Raw genomic sequence first — 21,008 nt, forward strand, 5'->3', positions numbered from 1 at the left:
CTTCCTTCCTACTTCCTCATTTCTCATAGTACTACCCTCTTAGTTGTACAGGCTAGGTCTTATAGTTCCTCTCCACATCCCCTCCCCTGTATCCAATCAATTGACCAGTGAGGATTAGATTCAACTCTTATGTTGAATCTATCCTATCTGCCCCTCTTCAACATTCATGTGACTCCCAACCTGGTTTAGACCTCAATATCTCTCACCTGACCCACATAATAGCTTCCTCACTGGCCTCCCTGTCTCCAGTCTTGTAGCTCTCCTATCCATCTTTCATATAGTTGACACAATAATCTCTCTGATGCCTGGCTCTAACCATCCTCTCCTCTGCCTTCTTGCTCCCTCTCTCAAAGTCTTCATAGTTTTTCTATTACCCACCAAATAAAAAACATTCCCAAGTTCAGCATTCAAGACCCAATAAATTCTATCATTTTAAGTCATTTTCCCCCCTGATACTTCCCCTCACCATTCCCCCAAGTACAATTAAGGACAGACCAAAATGTAGGCAGAAAGGGTATTACATTTGTTTTATCAGGATCTGGATACAGTCACCTGACATTTGTACAGTACTTTAGGGTTTGCCAAATTGCCCCCCCCCCACACAAACACAAACACACACGCAAACACATACACACCCCTTTTTAATTCTCATAAAAACCCAGTGAGTTAAGTAATAAAAGTATTTTTCCATTTGATAAAATTTCTCATATGATAAAGCTAGAACCCACTCTGATGAGTTGATTAGTCTGAGATTACAAAACTAGTAAAGGATAGAATTGGGGTTAGAACCTAGTTCAGCCTGTGGTTGACTCACAGCTATGAGGAGAGCAGGGCGACCAAGGTTTGCCTCAGGGAACTGACATCTGGGGAAGCCTTCTGTCCCTACACTTTGTGGTTGGTTTTATCATCCTTTCTTCTCTTCCCAGGCCTGGGCCACCACCTCCAGGGTCCTGTTACTACAGGACTTTCAAGGGTGGCTGTTACTATGTACAGTGTTCTCCTGGTTCTGCTCATTTCACTTGGCATCAGTTCATGTAAATCTTTTCAGATTTTTTTGAAGTCTGTCTGCTCATCATTTCTTATAGCACAATAGTAGAAAGGACACAATTTTGAAAGCGTGCAGGGTTTGATTTCTAAGTATCTAAAACAAAAGCACACATCAAGTTACTGGAAAAAAACCACAGACAGTAAGTATTATTGTCAAATTAAGGTATTCAAGGGAGCATCAGTAACCAATTCATATGCCTACTTGATCCTCTCTGTAAGATCCTTGAGGATGATCTGCACGCATTGAGGGCATACTTGACGAAAATATGAAAAGTGATTGGGTAGACTTTCACATAACTGTCCTCTATAACAGACAACATCTTCACAGGCATAGAATTATCTAAGAGATGAAAAGACAATAAGATCCCATTGTATTTATTATTTGCGTGTTACCCAAAAAAAGCATTTGACTTGTCAGAACAAAATGCTGCCTCAAAATCTCTTCTCCCAGCAAGGTGTTTCCCATGAATGTATGAAGATCATGTGAAATCTGTGGTTATACAACCACAAAGATAACTGTCCAACAACTGAATTGAACTGAATAGTTGAGTAATCCTTTGCTGATACATAAAGTAAAACATAAAATTAAAGAGACAGAAAGACATATGCTTGTTAAAGGCTCTCCCCACTGTTACAGGAAATGTCATCCATACAGAGTCCAAATGGAAATGGACTCTCTAGGGAGGTTCTCCATAAAGAATTGTACAAAATCAATACAACTTTATTAAGCACTCACTATATATAAAAGACATTGTGCTAGGTGTGGTGACTGTAAAAATCTCAAAGAGCTTACAATTCTGCTGGGGGTGGGGGTGGAGTGGGAAGAGGGATATAGCAAGTAGTTCAATAAGTGTTTGAGGTCACATTTGAACTCAGGTCTGCTTCTCTCTATCCACTATGCCATCTAGATGCCCTTAAAAATACCAGTGCTCCCAGTGAGGCAGCAAGTCATGGGGTCCCACAATCTCTGCAGAATTAAAGTAATGGGTGACTCAAAGGGGAATATCATGGGTGTCATAAGCAGGCTGGGCATGTTTGCAGTGATGACTTACAGGTAATTAAAGGTATGAGGATCATCATGGAGAACATACATGATTGGAAAAGGAAATGATTTGGTCTTGCAGTGAAAAGAAATGTATCCAGACAGTATAGAAGACATAGAAGAAAGCAGCATAGAATAACAGAAAGAATGGAGCAGCAGGCTGCAAATCAATATGAGGAATAAATCTAGAGTTGGATGGGAGCTTAGAGGTTACTGAGTTCAACCCTTCTCATTTTACAGATGTGGAAGCTGAGGCTGAGAGGTTAAGTGACTTGCCTTATATCTCACTATTTATAAGATCATAGACTTAGGGCTAGAAGGGACTTAGAGGTCATTGAGTTTAACCCCCTCACTTTTTTGAGGCAATTGGGCTTAAGTAACTTGCCCAGGGTCATACAACTAATACGTTTCTGAAGTTGGATTTGAACGAAGGTCCTCCTGACTCTATGTGACTCCATGTACCAGATGGCAAACAATCACCTTCACTCACTTTCTAGCCCAATCACCATGTTCTCACAGTTCCTTGACAGTCCTGCATTCCAACTCTCTGCTGCAGTTACATGCTGCTCTCCTCCCCCACATCCACATACACCTAGAATGCCTTCTCCTTCCCACCTAATCAACTCTAGTCTAAGATCAGCTCAGATACCACCTCTTCCAGGAAGCCTTCCCTGCAGACCAACACCTGGCCCTACAATAATGCCTCCCTTCTCTGAACTCCTGTAGCTTGAATGGCCCTCAGTGTGGGACAGTGGAAATCCACAACACAAGACCTGGCACAGAGGAAGCACTTAATAACTGCTTATTGAATGATTTGGAATCAGAAGACCTGAGTTCAAGTGTCACCTTTGTCATTACCTGGGACCACTGGATAAAGCACTGGACTTGAAATCAGGAAAGCTCCTCTTCATGAGTTTAAATCTATCCTCAGACACTAGCTGTGTGACCCTGGCAAGTCATTAACCCTGTTTGCCCCAGTTTCCTCATCTGTAAAATGAGCTAGAGAAGGAAATGGCAAAAATGTATCTCTGCCAAGAAAACCTCAAATGGGACATGAAGAGTCTGACATGACTGAAGAACAACCTGTGAGAAAGTTGCTCCTTCCTAGGTCCAAGTTTTCTCATCTAAACAGCTTTTAAGGTAACTTCCAGTTCTCAACTAGTCATCCTAAGTGTCTGCAGCCCTTACGCTAGCTGCAGCCTTATGGAAGCTCTCCTCTAGTTATTTAATGTCAAGGTCGCGTGTACCATGGGTACTTGCTCTTAGCCCATAACTTTCCCATGTGTAAAGAAAAGTCCAGGACCCTTATCCTTATCTCCCTTGTGGGAAAGGAACCCGATGCCCTCTCTACCCCCTACCACAGTGACTCATGTTCCCAGCAGAAAGCAAGTTGTTTCTTCTGTACCAGTCCTAACTCTTTGTAAACACACCCATTGAGATATTTTGCAGGGAAAAAATAGCTCCCTTTGTTCTGGAACCACCTCAAGTCACCTCACCCATTCCCACATCCCAGCCACAGCAGAGAGCACAACAAGGCCCTGAGGAACCACTTGAAAGGTAAAGATGTAACCACCTTCGGGAAGCCCTGCTGAGGTAGACGTTCTCACACAAGAGGCTGCCCTTCCTGGGCATGAGCTAGCTGAGCTCTCAGTTAGGTGAAACAGCTTTATCATTGTCTATTGTTACAGAACACATGCTGTTTTTTCTCAACACATCAGTTTTTTCACTGTCACGAGGTCATGCATGGCTAGACCCATGGTGTTAGGAAGAGTTCACCATGCTCAAGAGGCTAAAGCCCAGTTCTGGACTATCTGCTTCGGACTGTGACTGTGATCTGCAAAGGTTTTGCTAAGCAAATGAATACTTTTGTCCAGACCAGCAATTTTATCTCTGTGGGAAACTCCTGCTGTGGGAATGTTTTTTGTGCCTCAATTTCTTATTGAGTTGGGAGATCCAAGTATGAATTGTATACAATTTACACATTTTTGTATGTAATTGTATGTATGTAATTTGTATGTAAATTGCATACAATTTACATACAATTGCATGTAAGTATGAATTGTGTACAATTTAAGGCACACCTATCCAAAACTGGTGGGTGGAATGGTGATGTACCATCCCAGTTTTACTTGGTGAAGTGCTACATGAATTCAAAGCAAAACCCATTCGAACAGACACGCAAATCCCCTGTAGCTTACAGTCTTAGAAAGTTGCCTGGGGGGCACTGAAAGATAACAAGACTTCCCCAGAGTCAACCCTAGCATGTGTCAGAGGCAAGTATGAACCCACTGGAAAAGAATTGAGTAGGAGGTAAGGAAGTAGAAGTGAGTATAAACAGCTTTTGGAAAAAAAAATCAGAATTTTCTTGTTCCTCTATTTACATCATTACCACTTCTCAGTGATGCCCCATTGGCAACTAGGTGGTGCAGTAGCTAGAGCACTGGGCCTGGAATCAGAGATCTGGCTGGGTTCGTAAGTGGCTGAGGACATTTAACTAGCTGTGTGACCCTTCTTCATCTGTAAAATGGGGATGATAATAGTAGTTACCTCTCAGGGTGGCTGTGAAGATAAAATGAGAGAATATTTGTAAAGTACTTGGCACAGTTCCTGGCATCAATGTTACCTATTATTATAACTATCCCTTCCCCTTGTAACAGAAAGATAAGGAAGGAGAGCTCAGAAGGGCAAGGAATGTTAAAGAATTTGCTCAAAATCACAGGGATAGCAAGTATTAGAAACAGCATTGGAACCCACATTTTGGGGTTCCAGAGCCAGCGTTCCTGACATTACTCAATGTTGGTCTCTAGAAAATATTTTCTAAATATTTTTTTTAAAAGGTAACAAAATCTGTGTGTCCAGATCACAAGACATAACGACCCCTTTGTGCTCCACCCTTGTCAGACATGGTCAAAGTGTTGGTTTATTTTAATTAACTATAGTTCTTTGTTACAAAGGAAGAGGAGGAGGGAGAAATGAGGGGGAAATAGTCACTAAGAAATAATAACAATGTTTTTAAAAAAATCCCCAACAATAAAATGTTGTTTCCCCCCAGAACTGCAGACATTCACATTTTCTTCCTCACCTCCCACTCGCTTTCCTCAGAGTCTGGCTTCTGACTCCGACATTTGGCTGAAACAGCTCTCTTCAAGGTCACCAGCAATCCTTAATTGTTCAGTCCACTAGCTTTTTCTCAGTCTTCATCCTTCTTCCTTTCTGCAGCAGACACAGCCCACTCAGCTTGTCCCAACCAGGATTTATTCATTATCTTACTAAATTTCCCCTTCTTTCTCAGTTCTTTATCTCTGTGGAGGGGTCTATTGGGGTCCCCTGGGTTTGCAATCTCAGAATTCTTCCAGCTGTTTCTTTCTCACCCTCCAAATTCAACCTTGGTCTTCCTATGGCCTTTGCCATTGTTAATCCCCTTCTCTTTCTCAACATTCTACCTTCCCTCTGGTTTTGTGGCTTTGCTCCCCCATGGTTCTCCTTAAGGATGGACTAGTAAGTGTATCTGAAAGAAGAAATAAATGTACCCCTGACTCACTTCTAAGTTTAATCTTCGTTATTAACATTCTTTCCATTACTTTCTGAAGTCTACACAATCTACAAAATAATAAATCCAGCCCTGATTTGCAGTGTTTGCTGATTTTCAAGGGGTCAATTCTCACGTTGAAAAGTTAACCATATGTTTTCCTGAGCTCATTCGAGCTGGCTCCAGCACACCTCGACTGTCCTCCTTTCTGTCTGACCATTCTGTATCAGTCTCCTCGTCTGGATCATCATGTATGTCACACCCACTGTGAAGATGACCAGCAAGCAATTATTTTCTGGATGCAGCAGGAGCCTCACCCTCTGTTTCAGTAAGGCTTTTCCTAGTTGGTCCAGCACTCATCAGGGTCTTTCCCTCAGTACATACCAAAGCTACTTTTTATCTGCTTGGAATGCATTGTGTATGTATCTATATAGTGCATGATGTATGACCATTAGAATATAAGCTCATTGAGGCTTGTACTGTATGTAAAATGGATACCTCACCTGCCTGTAGTACCTATCTCAGAGTTTTGTTTTAAGAATCAAAGCTATTGTAAAGCGTCTCATGAACCCAGTGCCTTGTAAATTTTAAATCCCTAAAAGTAAATACCAGTGATTGTCACTGTTCCCTGACTAACTGCTCTCCTTACGGGATTTTAGCATACCTCAAAGATTTTTATTTTGTTTTGTTTTAGACACTTTTCTATTAGCTTGGAGGACAAAAAGAGAGAATATAATCTCCATGCTACCAGATTCACCAAGCCCCAGTCTGGACACACTAATTACCCTAAAGAAGACCAAACACATGCAGAAGGTAAGTTGCTAATGACTTCTGGACATTATTGTCCAGTATTAAATGTATGTCTCACCTCCCACCTCCCTTCTGCCTAGCGCCCTGGACATTGGGGAGAACCATTCCCTTTTTTTCAGGAAACCAGGGAAGCAGCATCTGCCAAACTGGCCCATCCTAGGTCTGAGAAAGCAAATGCCCTTCCCACAATGTGGATGGGGCCTTGAGGGCTGATAATGTAGTGGAAAGATCTGGCTGACTGTGGATGTGACAGCACCCTGGCCAGATAGCATCTCCTCCTATCCTCCTTCCCACCCCAGGCAGCAAAGTGGGCTGGAGATCCTAGCAGGCACTTACGCTGCTTTGAAAGATGTAAAGCACTTTACATAAATTATCTCATTTTAGCCCCACTACAGCCCTGTGAGGTAAGTTCTATAAGAATTATTATCCCTGTTTTACAGATGAAGTAAACAAGGCCCAGAGAGCTGGTGACTAAGCCCTTGGTCACTTCAGCATAAGCTCTTTCATACACCCTACCCTCTTAAGCCATGCTGGCTCTCAGATCCCAGATTCACAGATCTAGAGCTGGAATGGTCCTCACAGGGTTCCTAGTCTAGACCTCTCATTTTATAGATGGGAAAACTGAGGTCCAGAGAGTGACTTGCCCAAGTTCATATGGGTAGCAAGTATCCAAGGGAGGATCTGAACCTCCAGCATCTGCCTCCAGAGCTAGGCTATTTTCCATGGACCATGCTCAATCTTTGAGTATTTCTAATGGCCTATTACCTTCTCAGTGGGGTGCTAGAAGGAGCAGCTCTGATCTATTAGGGCAGGAGCACTGTGTGCCCAACCTTATTAGTCAGGGGTTCTCAACATGGGGTTTGTAAATGTTTTCACATTTTGATAACTATTTCAACATAATTGGTTTTCTTTACAATCCTATGTGTCTTATTTTATGCATGTAAAATATTTCTGACAGGGGGTCCATGGGCTTCTGCACTCTAGCAGAAGAGTCCATCACACACACAAAAAGTTAAAAACACGTGTTATAAGGGAAGAAAAAAATAAAGAAAAAAATCTTTGATGGGATAAATTTGAGGAAATTTGAACAAAGACAGGTGGGGCCTATTCCTACCCAGAGGTTTCTTCCAGGTGATTGAGCACAAGAGGTGGCATGTTAGCTAGCTAGATGGCTCTGTGGATACAGGTCTAGGTCTGGAATCAGGACACAGACACTAGCTGTGTGACCCTAGGCAAGTCACTTAACCCTGTTTGCCTCAGTCTCCCCATATGTAAATTGGGCTGGCGAAAGTGGCAAATTACTCTAGTATCTTTGCCAAGTAAACCCCATGGCCATGATCACAGTCAGACACACTCGAACAACAGGGTGCATGTTAGCCACTAGATGGCACTATTACTCCATGGATTTTGGTAGCAATCCTGGATTAGCGTGCTGGAGAGTATCCCTTTCTACACAGCCAAACACACTTTGAAAGTCCAGCAGGAAATTAAACTCAGTAAAAAAGGGTCCATAGATTTAGAGCTAAGCAACACCTTGGAGGTCGTCTGGTCTCACCTGACAGATGAGGAATTTGAGGGGGAATGATTTCCTCAGAGAGTAAGGAGTAGACTTGGGATTCGAACGCTGGTGCTCTAGATTCTAGATCAAGCCTTCTTCCTACTGCTGCCAGCTGCTAAGAGACCCAGAGGCCTTTCTTCTGGCACCTACTCACCCATGTGGTGACCCAGCAGAGCTCCTTCTTTGGGTCTCTTCTCTCTCCTGGGCTATCAGTGGAGATATTGCCACAAAACACACCTACCTCCACCTGCCAAACATATGTTTTCCACCAGCCTAGGGTGTTTGAAGTTCCATGATGACAGTCACTCCTTGTGTTAACATCGGTGTGGGGTAAAGAGCACTGAACTGGGCAATCAGGTGGCTTGTTTGTCTGGGCACATTCCTACCTGCTGCTGAGTGAGTCACTTCTTTTCTCTGAATCTCTGTCCTCATCTTTAAAATGAGGCTGGACTAACTGATCCGCGAGGTCCCCTCTAGTTCCAGTCTTCTATGAATTTATGATTGTCAGAGGGATGCCTGATAAAATTCAAATACCCTGTGTTGTTGGGACAAAGGAGGAGGAATGACTTTGCTCTATCATCGCTAGCTGCTATTGCTTTAGCATGGATGACTCAGATTTGAAAATCTGGCTTTGGTTTTAGACAGTAAACAAAGCCACCAAGAAGCAATTGGGAGGCACAGTAGAAAGAGTCCTTGAGTCAGGGAGACTTGAGTTCAAATCCTGCCTCAGATACTTCCTAGCTGTGATCCTGGGCAAGTCACTTAACCTCAGTTTCCTCCTCTGTAAAATATACTGGAGGAGGAAATGGCAAACCACCCCAGTATTTTTGCCAAAAAAGTGGGGTCATGAAGAGTTGGACACAACTGAAAAACAATGTCCAAATAAATTACAAGGGAAGGAACCATGTCTTGGTCTTCCCTCAGTTGTGGACCCTCCAAAATGTACCCCCTTTAAGACCTACTTAGCTTTAGTTTGCAAGCCCCCTCTAATGTCTCTTTACTATGTCACCTAAAGGTCACACTAGTTCTGAATCTCAAACTTATTTTGCTCACAGGATAAAGAATTTACTTTTTTAATCTTGTTTGCTTGCTTTGAGGCACAAAGTGGGGGAGTTGGAAGACCCACATGCATGTATGTATAGGGTATGACTTGTATACAATTTAGTGCATACCTAGCCAAAACTGTAATGTACACCACATGAGTTAAAAGGAGAGCACTTTTAAACTCTTACTTTTTTGAGGGGGGACAGCAAGGCAGTGAAGGCTAAGTGACTTGACCAAGGTTACACAGTTAGTCTGAGATCATATTTGAACTCAGGTCCCACCTGATTCCAGGGCTGGTGCTTGGTTCACTGTGCCACCCCCCTGCCCCTGCAGAGGACTTTTAAATAGAATGACAAGATAAAAGATCAAAAAGAAATCCCCTCATATACCTAGGGGCACAGTCTCCCACAGATCCCCACACTGCTTGTAGGAGAGGGCATATATGTAGAGACCAGGCAAAGGCAGGGCATCTCATGCTCCAACAGCTGGATGTAAGTTGGGACGCCAATCCAGCGCTAACTCTGATGCTTCCTGTCCTGTGCCTCTCTCTCCCCCACAGGACTAGAGGATCATAGCCTGAGAGCTGGAAGGGACCTTAGATGTACAACCCTTCATTCACAGACAGCGGGGTTATGTAGCTTGTCTGAAATCATAAAGGTGGTAAGAACAAGGATTCAGATTCTGGTCCTCTGACTGCAAATCCTGCATGCCTTTGCTCTACTGCACTGCCTCTCATCTGCTGTCATCGCTTCTCTGTTGTGTCTTTGACCTGTGTGCTACTGGGTTGCAAACTTGTTAGAGCCCCTGGAAGGCTCCTCTCTTTGCTGGGCTACCCCCTACCCAGGCTTTCCACAAAGCCCTCATCTCGCTGGTGTTTCCGCTGGGCTTCTCTTTTTGGGTCCTCTGCTTCTTCTTTTTGTCTCCTGCCTGTCTTCTCCTGAATTGCAGCTGCTATGACTCCTTTCCCCTCAGAAAGGGGTCTCAACTCTTGTAGTCAGTCTCAGGGATTATTTTAATCATTTTTTTGTTTTTGTGAGTCAGACCCATAGCTAACACCCAGCCAGCAAGTAGCAACAGCCTTCAGGCTTACGTTGGATGGATGTCTTTTGAACTCCTTTGCTTCTGTCTCGGATCCCTGCTTCTTGAACTATGCTCTTTGGAATGTGGTGAGAGGAATCCTTTATTCTCTACGTGACTCTGTATAGATCAGCCCAGAATGTTCACCTAGCAAGACTAGAGGGGCAAGGTGGAGCTAGTGACTTTTTGTTTTGTATTCCTGCCAATAACACAATTTTGGATCTCTCTATACTCCTAGCATAGTATTCCTTACATGTTGTAAATAATCAATACACATTTATTAAGGAAAGGGCTACAGGATTTAGAGGCAAAAGGGACTTTAGATATCATCTAGTCTAATGCCTTTGTAAGGTGTATGTGTTGCTTATGTAATAGGTAAATATAATTTGACCAACAGAGAGGCGTTTCTCTGTGTTTGTGTGTGTTCATCCTTCATTGCTGAAGAAGACCATGCCATCAGAGAATAATGACATGACTTGCACTTGACCTGGTTTTGAGGGAGGGAGGGCTGTGCAGGTCACCAGCCTCACTTCTCCTCCAGAGCCATCTGAATCCAGTGACCAGATATTCATCTGGAGATGATCCAGGATGAGGCAGTTGGGGTTAAGCGACTTGCCCAAGGTCACACAGCTAGTGAGTGTCAAGTGTCTGAGGTGAGATTTGAAGTCAGGTCCTTCTGACTCCTGCACTGGTGGTCTATCCACTGCACCACCTAGCTGCCCCATCCCATCAGCTATTAGTTACACAAAACAGCATCACAAATAATGAATAGTGAGTAAACCTATTTTCCAAGCAGAAAGCAAATAGAAGTCAGAATTATACAGAATTATACAGAATATGCTATACTGAAAGATTCACAGAGTGAATAAGCTCTCTGATGGAGAGACAGAAATCTTCAAGAGAGGCCCTGATGTCCCCCAAAGGAAGAAACCCCAAAGTCTCTAGGGAGGCAAGCTGGAAACCAGGGACATGTTGAGGGGCTGTCCCCTACATGTTTGACTTTTAAAGTCCTTTCTCTTTCTTCCTAAGTCAAATCAGGAGTCACACCTGAGTAGCAGCTTGCAAATGCCTCAGCCTTAAAATCCACTCTACACCTTCATGAGGCCCAGAGAGGATAAATGACTTGTCCAAAAACATATAGCTAATATGTGTACTAGAATGTAAGGATGCTAGTATAAGGATTGGAAAGGACCTGAAAGGCCATCTAGTCTACCACCATTGCCCACCTCCATTTTAAAGATGGAGGGAAGAAAGGGTAAATGACTTACCTAAGGTCACACAGATAGTAAGTGAGAGGGACAAGACATGAACCAAAGTTGTCTAACTCCTAATCCATTGTTATCTCATCTGTATCTTGCTGCTTCTGTACAACAGAACAGGACCTTGAATCCAGGTCCTTTGACTCAAAATTGAACATTGCTTGCAGACTGAAGCATACCTTTTCTTTATTTTTCTTGTGTGTGGTTTTTTTGTCTGTATTTTCTTTCCATGACTAACATGGAAATATGTTTTGCATGACTGTGCATGTATAACCTATATCAAATTGCTTGCCTTCTTACTGGGGATGGGGGAGGAGAGAGAGGGAGAGAATTTGAAACTCAAATTTTTTAAAAATAAATATTAAAAATTGTTTAATATGTAATTGGGGAAAAATGAAATATTAAATTTGAGAAATTCAACATTCTTTCCACATAACTATGTCCCAACTTAAGTCTTTGACTAAAGATATAGTAGAAATGGTATGCTATGTTTATTGGATAGAGAGATGACTCTGAACTGGAGTAGTCAGAGGAGGCTTCTTGGGGGAGGTGAGACTCAGAGTGGAGCCTAAAGGATGGATAAGGAAAAGGTGTTTCTGAAGCAGGAAATAGGATGAAGAAGACTCTAAACTCCCTGAGGAAGAGATGATCTTGAAGGTTCTCTTTGATCAGCGTGATATATGCGTCAACACTTTTATGACCCATGATTGACTCAGTGTGGGAATTCCCTCCACCAGTTCCCATAGCGCCCTGTCTATGACATACAGGCTTAAAAGGGTTGTTTGAGGTTCAGAAAAGCTAAGTGATGTTAGTCCCATAGTTAATAAGGGACAGACCAGTTTGGCATGAACCCAGGTCAAATATCCATCCATTTCTTCACACAGCCTCTCTCAAAATATAAGGATAAGATTTCATTGGTATACAGAACTCCTGGGTGAGGAAATTTCCTCCACCAGTGCAAGTTGGGGCACCTTCTTTGCAATTTAGAACCTTAGGGAGCCCATAAAACTCAGAGGCTTAGCATAGTGCCTGGCACATAGTGTTATTGTTTTTCAGTCTTGTCCAACTCTGTGTGACCCCATCTGGTTTTTTTTGGCAAAGATACTAGAGCGGTTTGCCACTTCCTTCTCTGACTCTTTGTACATATGAAGAAACTAAGGCAAATAGGATTAAGTGACTTGGCCAGGGTCACATAGCTAGGAAGTGTCCGAGGCCAGATATCAACTCAGGAAGATGAGTCTTTCTGACTTCAGTTCCGGCTCTCTCTATACTGAGCCATCTAGCTGCCCTTGGAACATAGTAGGCACTTAATAAATGTGTATTGATTGGAGGGTTAAAATGACTTGCCCAGGGTCATACAGTCAGTATGTGTTAGAGGAAGGACTTGAACCCTGGTCTTCCTGGATTGGAGTCTGCTTTTCCACTACACTCTGTTGCCTCTGAATATATACCTAATCTGAATGATTGCCAATTCTGAATGTAAAAATAATGAAAAGATGATCATTAAGGGCCTGGCCTGAGCAGAGAAGCTAACAGAGCTCTGGGCTTGGCATTGGATGCTCAGGAAGGTCAGTGAGCTGTCAAGCCTGAGGCGTTCTGACATCACACCCAGGAGGGCTCCTGATTGATGGGCTCTTTAATGAGGGCCTGGGGAGGGGGCTCCCTCCAGCTAGGGGGTGGAATGGGAACTAAGGCAGCCTCCCAGGCATGAGGGTTAGTGAGACAGCCTGTCAAGGGCTTGGGAAAGCAAGGGAACTTCATGCCAATAAAACTCCACCTGACAATGGGCGGCTTTGTTTTTGCAGGATGCATTTTCTCCAAGGATCACAGATTATATTGCATTAGAAGAGACTCTGAGAGGTTATCTTGTCCAATTAAAATTGCTGGCTGTGAGAACTGGAAGGGACCTTAGGAAACAGCAAGATCACAGATTTAGGGATGGAAGGAAGCCTTCAGGCTGTCTAATACAGCCCTCTCATTTTCAAATGAGGAAACTGAGGCCTAGAAAGGTAAAAGGATGTGCCCAAGATCACCTGGAAATCAGAGCTTTTAACTCCAAATCCAGCCCTCTGACAATGCTCTAGTACAACACTCTTCATTTTATGAAGCAGTAATGGAGGACTGGATTTGGGGAAGAGACTAGCCCAAGGTCACACAACTACTAGGTGGGCAAGACAGGACTTCTTCTGATTCTATGTTGAGGTCTCTTTCTGCCATTCTGCCCTTGCATTGGCCACCTGTTCCATTAGGTAAGGGTAACTTGCGTATCAGTGCTATAAGGAAACAGAAGATGTGTGAAAGATTTAGGAAGATCTGCCAGAACAATTCATAAAGAGAACTTTTTTAAGTTTAAAAATTTTATTATTTATTTATTTTTAGCATTCACTGAAAAAAAATTTGCATTTCAATATTTTTTCCCTCCCTCCAGTCTCTCCCTTACCTACAGAGAAGGCAAGCAATATACATGTGAAATCATATAAAACATATTTCCATATTAACCATGTTGTAAAAAAAAGGCAAGAAAAATAAAGGAAGTGAAAAAATATGCTTCAATCTGCAGTTAAGAATTCATCAATTCTCTCTCTAAATGTGGATAACATTTTCAGCATGAATTCTTTGGAATTGTCTTGGACCATTGTATTGATCACAGTAGCTATACCTTTCACAGCTGATCATTGTAACAATATTACTGTTACTGTGTACAGTGTTCTCCTAGTTCTGCTCACTTCATTCTGCATCAGTTCATGTAAGTCTTCTCAGATTTTTCTGAAACCATTCCCCTCATCATTGCTTACACCACAATACCATTACAATTATATACCACAACTTGTTCAACCATTCCCCCATTGATAAGCATCCCCTCCATTTCCATATCTTTGCCACCACAAAAAGAACTGCTATAAATATTTTTTTGTACAAATAGTTCCTTTTTCTTTTACTTGGATCTCTTTGTGATTCAGACCTAGTAGTGGTATTGCTGGGTCAAAGGTTATGCACAGTTTTATAACTCCTTTGAGCATAGTTCCAAATTGTTCTCCATTATGGTTGAATCAGCTTACAACTCCACCAACAGTGCCTTAGGGTCCTTATTTTTCCATATCCCCTCCAGCATTTATCATTTTCCTTTTTTTGTTATTTTAACCAATTTGATAGATGTGAGGTGGTATCTCAGTTATTTTAATTTGCATTTCTCTAATCAATAGTGATTTAGACCATTTTTCAATATGACCATAGATAGTGTTGATTTCTTCTTCTGATAACAAAAGGAAAATTTAAGCATTAACTGCGAGCCCCAAGAGGTAGGGTTGGGGATGTGTGTTTGGGGGAGGGTGATAGTGAGGCTATATCTCTTATAGTTAGCTGTGTCTTTGTCTTACTTTGTCTTGTTATCTTATTAACCCTCCCTAGGAGGATTCCATATTATTTAAATTTTGTTTCTTTCTCAATTCTTACTTAGCCCTATAAAGGTAAATGGAATAGATTGTCCTGCGACAAGCACAGGGAGGGTCTCTCTCTTAATCATTGCTGGCAAGATTCTTGCTAGAGTCCTCCTTAATAGGCTGATCCTTCACCTGGAAGGTGGTCATCTACCTGAGAGCCGGTGTGGCTTTAGAAAGGGCCGAGGAACAGTAGATAGAGTGTTCGCTGCCTGACAACTCCAGGATGTACACATTGACAATGAAGTTGACACATGCATTGCCAGAGTTAGCTCAGTGTTTGGGAGGCTACAAAGAAAAGTTTGGGAGAGGAGAGGTATTAGACTGACTACCAAATTGAAGGTCTACAGAGCCGTTATGCTGACCTCATTGTTATATGCTTGTGAAACATGGACAGTCTACCAGCGCCATTCAGTTTCCATTTGGGAAACTGAATCACTTCTATCTGTACTGTCTTAGGAAGATTCTGAGGATCACCTGGCAGGATAAGGTACTAGACACTGACGTCCTTGCTTCAGTTGAACTGCCAAGCATTCAAATTATGCTTTAGAGAGCAAAACTTTTTGGGGCTGGCCATGTTGTTCCAATGCAAATTGTATGCTTGCCAAAAAGACTATTTTATGGAGAACTCACATGGGGCAGGCAATCACGTGGTGGTCAGAAGAAGCAATACAGGGACACTCCCAAGGTCTCTCTCAAGAACTTTGGATTTGATTGTGCAACATGGGAGACACTGGCTCAGCATGGCATACCCACATCAGAAAAGGTACTGTGCTCTATGAGCAAAGGAGAATTGAGACAGCACAAAGGAAATGTAGGATGTGCATATTTGGAGTATCCACCCCAAATATTTACATGGACTATCTGTGCCCAATCTGTGGTAGAGCATTCCAAGCTCTTATTGGTCTGAGCAGCCACAGTTGGAAACTTGAGTTTATCATGGTCATGTCATTTTGGCCCTCTTCGAGAATGAAGGATAATAACCAACCAACCAACTTAGTTAGCCCAGGACTCTGCATAAAATAATGGATCAATAAACGCATGTTTTATTGTATTGTGTTGTGTTGTCTCAACAAGTACTTCCTGTCCTTTTCCTCCATCCCCCCACCCCCAATGAATGAAAAGTGATTATTAAGAGGAAGTTAGGCATATGGCCCCCTCATGACATGTACACAAAACATACAACGTCTTGTTTAATTGTCACAACACTCCTGTGAGGTAGGTATTCACATTATTGCTTATTCCCATTTTAAAGATATAATAATAAACTGAGGCTGAGAGAAATAAGTGACTAGTGAGCAGGCTTAAGTGATTTGCCTGCTCTGACAATAAGAACCATAAGAGCTAGGGCAATCTCCTTTTGCACTCAAGGGGCCATCTAGGACCCTAGGGAAAATTGTTCAAAGTTTTGGCTCATGTCTGCAGCCTTCCCAGATGGGAAGGTAGAAAAGTAGTCAAGGTATAATACAAATCAGGTATGGGACAGATCATTTATTCTCTGAACACAGAAGAAATGTTTAACACAAAACGCCCACAAGCAGGAATTGACAGAAAGACAAAGGCATAAAGCAGTGACAATATTAACCATTATTACACTCCATTGGAAAGTTGATAGTTAAAACCATGAAAACATGAAAGATTTCTATGGGACTTCTGCATAGACATTGCACATTTCATCTCAGTTCTGTATCACCCTGCTCACAGCTTCTGGAAAGCCGGGCCAAGGATTGAATCTGTCCTCTCCAATGGACATCTTCTCTAAGAAGTGCTAGAAGAACTATTAGGGACCCCTCTCCTTATCACCAAATCAGCTTCAGCCAAAGGGTCCAGGATCTGAAACTCCTTGAACTCTAAAAGTGTCCTCCAAGTCTAGATGCATCCATCTCAGGAGGATTGATAATTGTTGACCTAAGATCAGAAGAATAAACATAGAGAAGACTGCCCAAAGTCAACATCAGGCTTGTCTAGACAAGAGATGGGCTTTAGCTGTCACATGTCTGTGTGCTCATAGCCACATGGTGGCCGAGGTAGGGGGAAAAGGGGAGCTGTTCTTCCCTCATGGAAAGTCCCAGAGCTTCATGATGCCACCAGAAAAGTCAATAGAAGACAGTCCTTTGGTCTGAGTCATTCCTTTTGCTAAAGTTCCACCAAATTACTTTCCTTTGCTGCTTAAAAGACAATAAGAAGATTGGCTCATCATCTCAGAGTAACCCCTCATTGTCATGCATGTGGCAAGCCCGATACAGGCAGCCTAACTCTTCATGTGCTCTGTTAAGTATCTGGCCACTGGACCCAGATGGCTCTGGAGGAGAGAGTGAGGCTGGTGACCTTGGACAGCCCTCCCTCAGTCAAATCAAAGTCAAGAGCAAGTTGTTTTGATCATCTCCATGATGTCATGGTCCTTTTTGAGAAGGAAGGACTAACACAAAACACAACAACAACAAATACTCTATTATTGTATCCAACCAAGAGAAGCTAGATGGCACCATAGTGCACTGAGCTCTGGACCTGGAGTCATTGCTCAAATGTGACCTTTGACACTTACTAGCTGTGTAATCCTGGGCAAATTACTCTGTTTGCCTTAGTTTCTCCAACTGTAAAATGGGAATAATAGTACCTTCCATCAAGAGTTGTTGCAAAGATCAAATAAGATATTTGTAAAGCTCTTAGCACAGTGCATGGCACATAGTAGGTGCTTAATAAATGCTTATTCTCTTCCCTTTCCCCCCTTTATCTATGACATAGATATTAATAGGTATGACTATCAGAGCTCTACCCAGAGAGAGATGGCTAGGACTTTTCTTCAGCGTGCCAACATTCCTAGGAGGGAGGTATTCCCTCCTAAAGATTATCATCCTAATGCCTAATGATCTTTCACTGGCCTTCATTATTCAATGTGACCCTGATCCCTCACTTTGCTCTGGTGAATTACTCCCAGGGACCTCTTATGACCCCTCTCTTTGGATCTGCTTTCATCACTAATCCCCTGGAGGCTAGACTCTGGAAGACTGGCCACCCTCTTTCCTAGTGTGACTATACATATAGTAGGACTCTCTCTTCACTGTCATGCCTCCCCCTCCCCACTGAACCATGATGCCTTCAACCTCCCTTAAGAGTTTTGACCCAGATGAAAGAAATTTCATTTAAAACTCTGATTATTATCCTCATTTTACAGATTAAGAAACTGAGGCTCAAATATTAAGTGCCTTGCCCCACAGCCTCACAGCTTTGTCATAGGGGAGATTCAGATCCAAGTCTTCATGACTTTATTTCTAGCATTCTGTCCACTGAACCATGTAAGATCCTTGAGGTTAGGGACTACTTAATTTTTGTCTGTCTCCCTAGCACTGAGCATAGTGCCCTGCACATAGCATGTAATAAAAGTTGAGATGAAACGTATTCAAATGCTGAAAATTAAAATGAAAATCACTGTCTAAAAATCATAGTCTAAAAAAGGAGAGAAGTCCCAAGAAGTAGCCTGAATTTGATGAATGCCAGGTAGGGCACATGACCACTTACTTTGCATTAGTCAGGGCAGCAGGGTGGGTATGGGAGCTGACCACATATAGATGAGCCTCAGGTCATTTGTTTGCATTATCTGTCCCTTCTCATGGCTTCAGTAAACTGCTATCCATTATGGTTCTACTTATGGTCTTGGGCAACCACCCAAATTGCCTACCTTCATAGGAGATTTTCCACTTAGAAGGGACATTGGAGTCACCTAATTCAATGCCTATATGTCATTTGACTGTGGTTCTGTAGTACCTGTACAAAAAAACCAGAATCCTTAATAAGTCAAGGAAATCCTTTCATTCAGTAGTCGGTCATTCCAGTGACCCCAGAATCAACCTATTCCCCAGCAAGCCAAGAGCCCATTGGCTTCTGGTGAGCTCTGACTAGAGTGTCAAGATCTTCATTGTATTTGGGGAGACACCAAAATACTTTTTTGATGCAGTCAACAAGTTAAGGATAGAAATGTATCTAAGGAACCAGTTCGAACAGGTATGAAATAGTCCAACACTGCCCTGAGGGTCATTGAATGAAGTCTGGCAATGACCTACCAACTGAATGGATCACTCTGCCACACCAAGAAGGCCAGTAAGATTACAAAAGAAGAGTGCTTTCTATAACATGTGAATAAAACTGATCACCCCAGACTTAGGTCAATAAAAGTTAGGAAGCTAGAGCAATAAGTCAAGCAGAACATCTCCCAATAACCCAATGACAAGCTTAGACATGGAAGAGTAGAAAAGGATTTTATTTTACTCTGCCCCCTTCCCAAGTCAGCTTTGCCAAGATGATGGAGATAAGGAAGGCTACAGTGCAGGGAAGGTTTTATCTGGTGTCAGAGGATGCTTTCAAGAGGACTTGGGTCCAAATTTTGGCTCCACCACTTGCTAGTTGTATGACCGTGGGCAAATCACTTTCCACGTTGAGATCTCAGTTTCCTCAATTTGGAAATGAAGGGGTCAGGCCTCTAAGGTCCCTTCCAGCTATACAGCTATGAGATGTTTAAGTTATGACAGAAGTGAGGAGATGGTTTGATAAACCCAAAGGGCATGTTATGACCCTTGGGCATTGTGTGTGTGTGTGTGTTTGTGTGTGCGTGCCTCCCACACCACTGCAAAGTTTTTTAAAAAGGAGATTTCAATGGACCATAGATGGAGACAGTATAAGTTTACATGCTATGCAGAGGCAACCTAAGAAAAAAGGAAATAAGCATTTATTAAAGTACTTACTATGCACTGAGCTAAACACTTCCTACAAACATCTCATTTAATGCTCAGAACCATTTTCAAGGTAGATGCCATTATTATCTCCACTTTACAGCTGAGGAAACTGAGTTGCCCAGGGCCACACAGGTAGTAACTGTCTAAGTGGGAGTTGAACTCAGGCTCTCTGTCCTATCCATTGCACCACCTAACTAACTTTAGAATTTGAAGGCTCTCTTCTCCTCATGTGTCACTGTGCCTGAAATAGTGTGACAAATACTGGGCTGGAGTCATAATAGATCAAAAAGTACCAACCAACACAGAGTTATGGGATGCCAGAGCTGGGAAGTACCTGCAGTACCACCAAGTTAAATGACTTGCCCAGGGTCACACAGTTAACTCGTGTTCTTGGTAAGATTCAAATTCAGGTCCTTCTGAATCCAAGTCTAGCACTATATATTCATAATAAATGTGATACAGAAATTTAAAAAAAAACCACTGATTAAAATAATTTCTCTTCAAAGGGTGAAAGGATCATATAGCTAGGAAGGAGGAGAATGGGGATTTGAACCCAGGTGTCTCTTTCCGCTAGGACAAGAAAGTCAATGTTGATTGATCAGATAAATGCTGCACTGGAATTTGGTGCTGTGACCTTTGGCAGATGCTATATAGTAAAAATCATTGAGTAGGTGGCTTTGAAATACATGTTCCAAAAACTAAGGGACATCACTACAAACCAGACCATGAAGAGATTGTTTCAAGGAATTGGGGATATTTTGTTTGGAGAAGAGGAAACTTAAGGGAAACACATTAACCATCTTCGAGTGTTTGGAGGGCTGTCACATGAGGGAGGAAGTAACATTTTAAATTTGGTGTCTCTTATAAAGACTCTGGGGTCCCTTAGCTCACTTGTACTTGCATTCATGAAGTAGGTCCTCTAAAGGGCTAGCTACGTTGATGTCTCAGAGTTATAGGGGTGCCTCTGAAGGCCAGTGAACTTTTCTCTAGTGCTATCTGCTTTATTCTCCTGAGTATCTGTATGTTCTCCCCAATATCAATGAGCAGTTTCAGTCTGTATCTTGCTTATGGATCTAGTACCTTCAGTGAATAGCTCCCTAATATCTTTTAACTGGTTAACATCAATTAGCTTTTACAAAGCGATAGTTACAGAGAAGAAAGATGGAGAACAGAAGTGCAAACTTCTTCCCCAAACATCCGGGCCCCAACCCTTCCTTGTCTTACTTCAGTCTCTGGGGACAATAGGTTTAAACTTACAGCAGTTGCTACAAACATTTAACCCACTGAGTTTATTTCCAAATATGGTAGTTAAGAATTTTTTATTTTTAATTTATGGAATAAAACAAGCATTTCCATAACATAGTACAATAAAAAGATAATTGCACATCAGATGGCAAATTTACTTGCACAACTTGCATTCTTTTTTAATGTACAACAAAATTATCACGTCAGCTTCTTTTTTCTTCCCTCTCCCT

The 21,008-nt window shown here is 42.3% G+C and overlaps 2 long non-coding RNA genes across 2 annotated transcripts in view; one reads left to right on the forward strand and one right to left on the reverse strand.

Annotated features, from left to right (window-relative positions):
- Nucleotides 1–8,531, reverse strand: LOC140506308 (uncharacterized). Its single transcript, XR_011967872.1, has 3 exons — nt 7,984–8,531; nt 5,172–5,883; nt 1–4,648 (listed from the first exon to the last, which is right to left on the reverse strand). It is a non-coding gene; the product is annotated as an uncharacterized lncRNA (long non-coding RNA).
- Nucleotides 5,288–21,008, forward strand: part of LOC140506309 (uncharacterized) — a 21,395-nt gene continuing 5,674 nt past the window's right edge. Inside the window, exons 1-2 of the long non-coding RNA XR_011967873.1 lie at nt 5,288–5,946; nt 6,313–6,431. This is a non-coding gene — a long non-coding RNA (uncharacterized lncRNA). The remainder of the gene's footprint in view (nt 5,947–6,312; nt 6,432–21,008) is intronic.

Source organism: Notamacropus eugenii, chromosome 5 (genome assembly GCF_028372415.1).
Source record: "Notamacropus eugenii isolate mMacEug1 chromosome 5, mMacEug1.pri_v2, whole genome shotgun sequence".
Lineage (NCBI taxonomy): Eukaryota > Metazoa > Chordata > Mammalia > Diprotodontia > Macropodidae > Notamacropus > Notamacropus eugenii.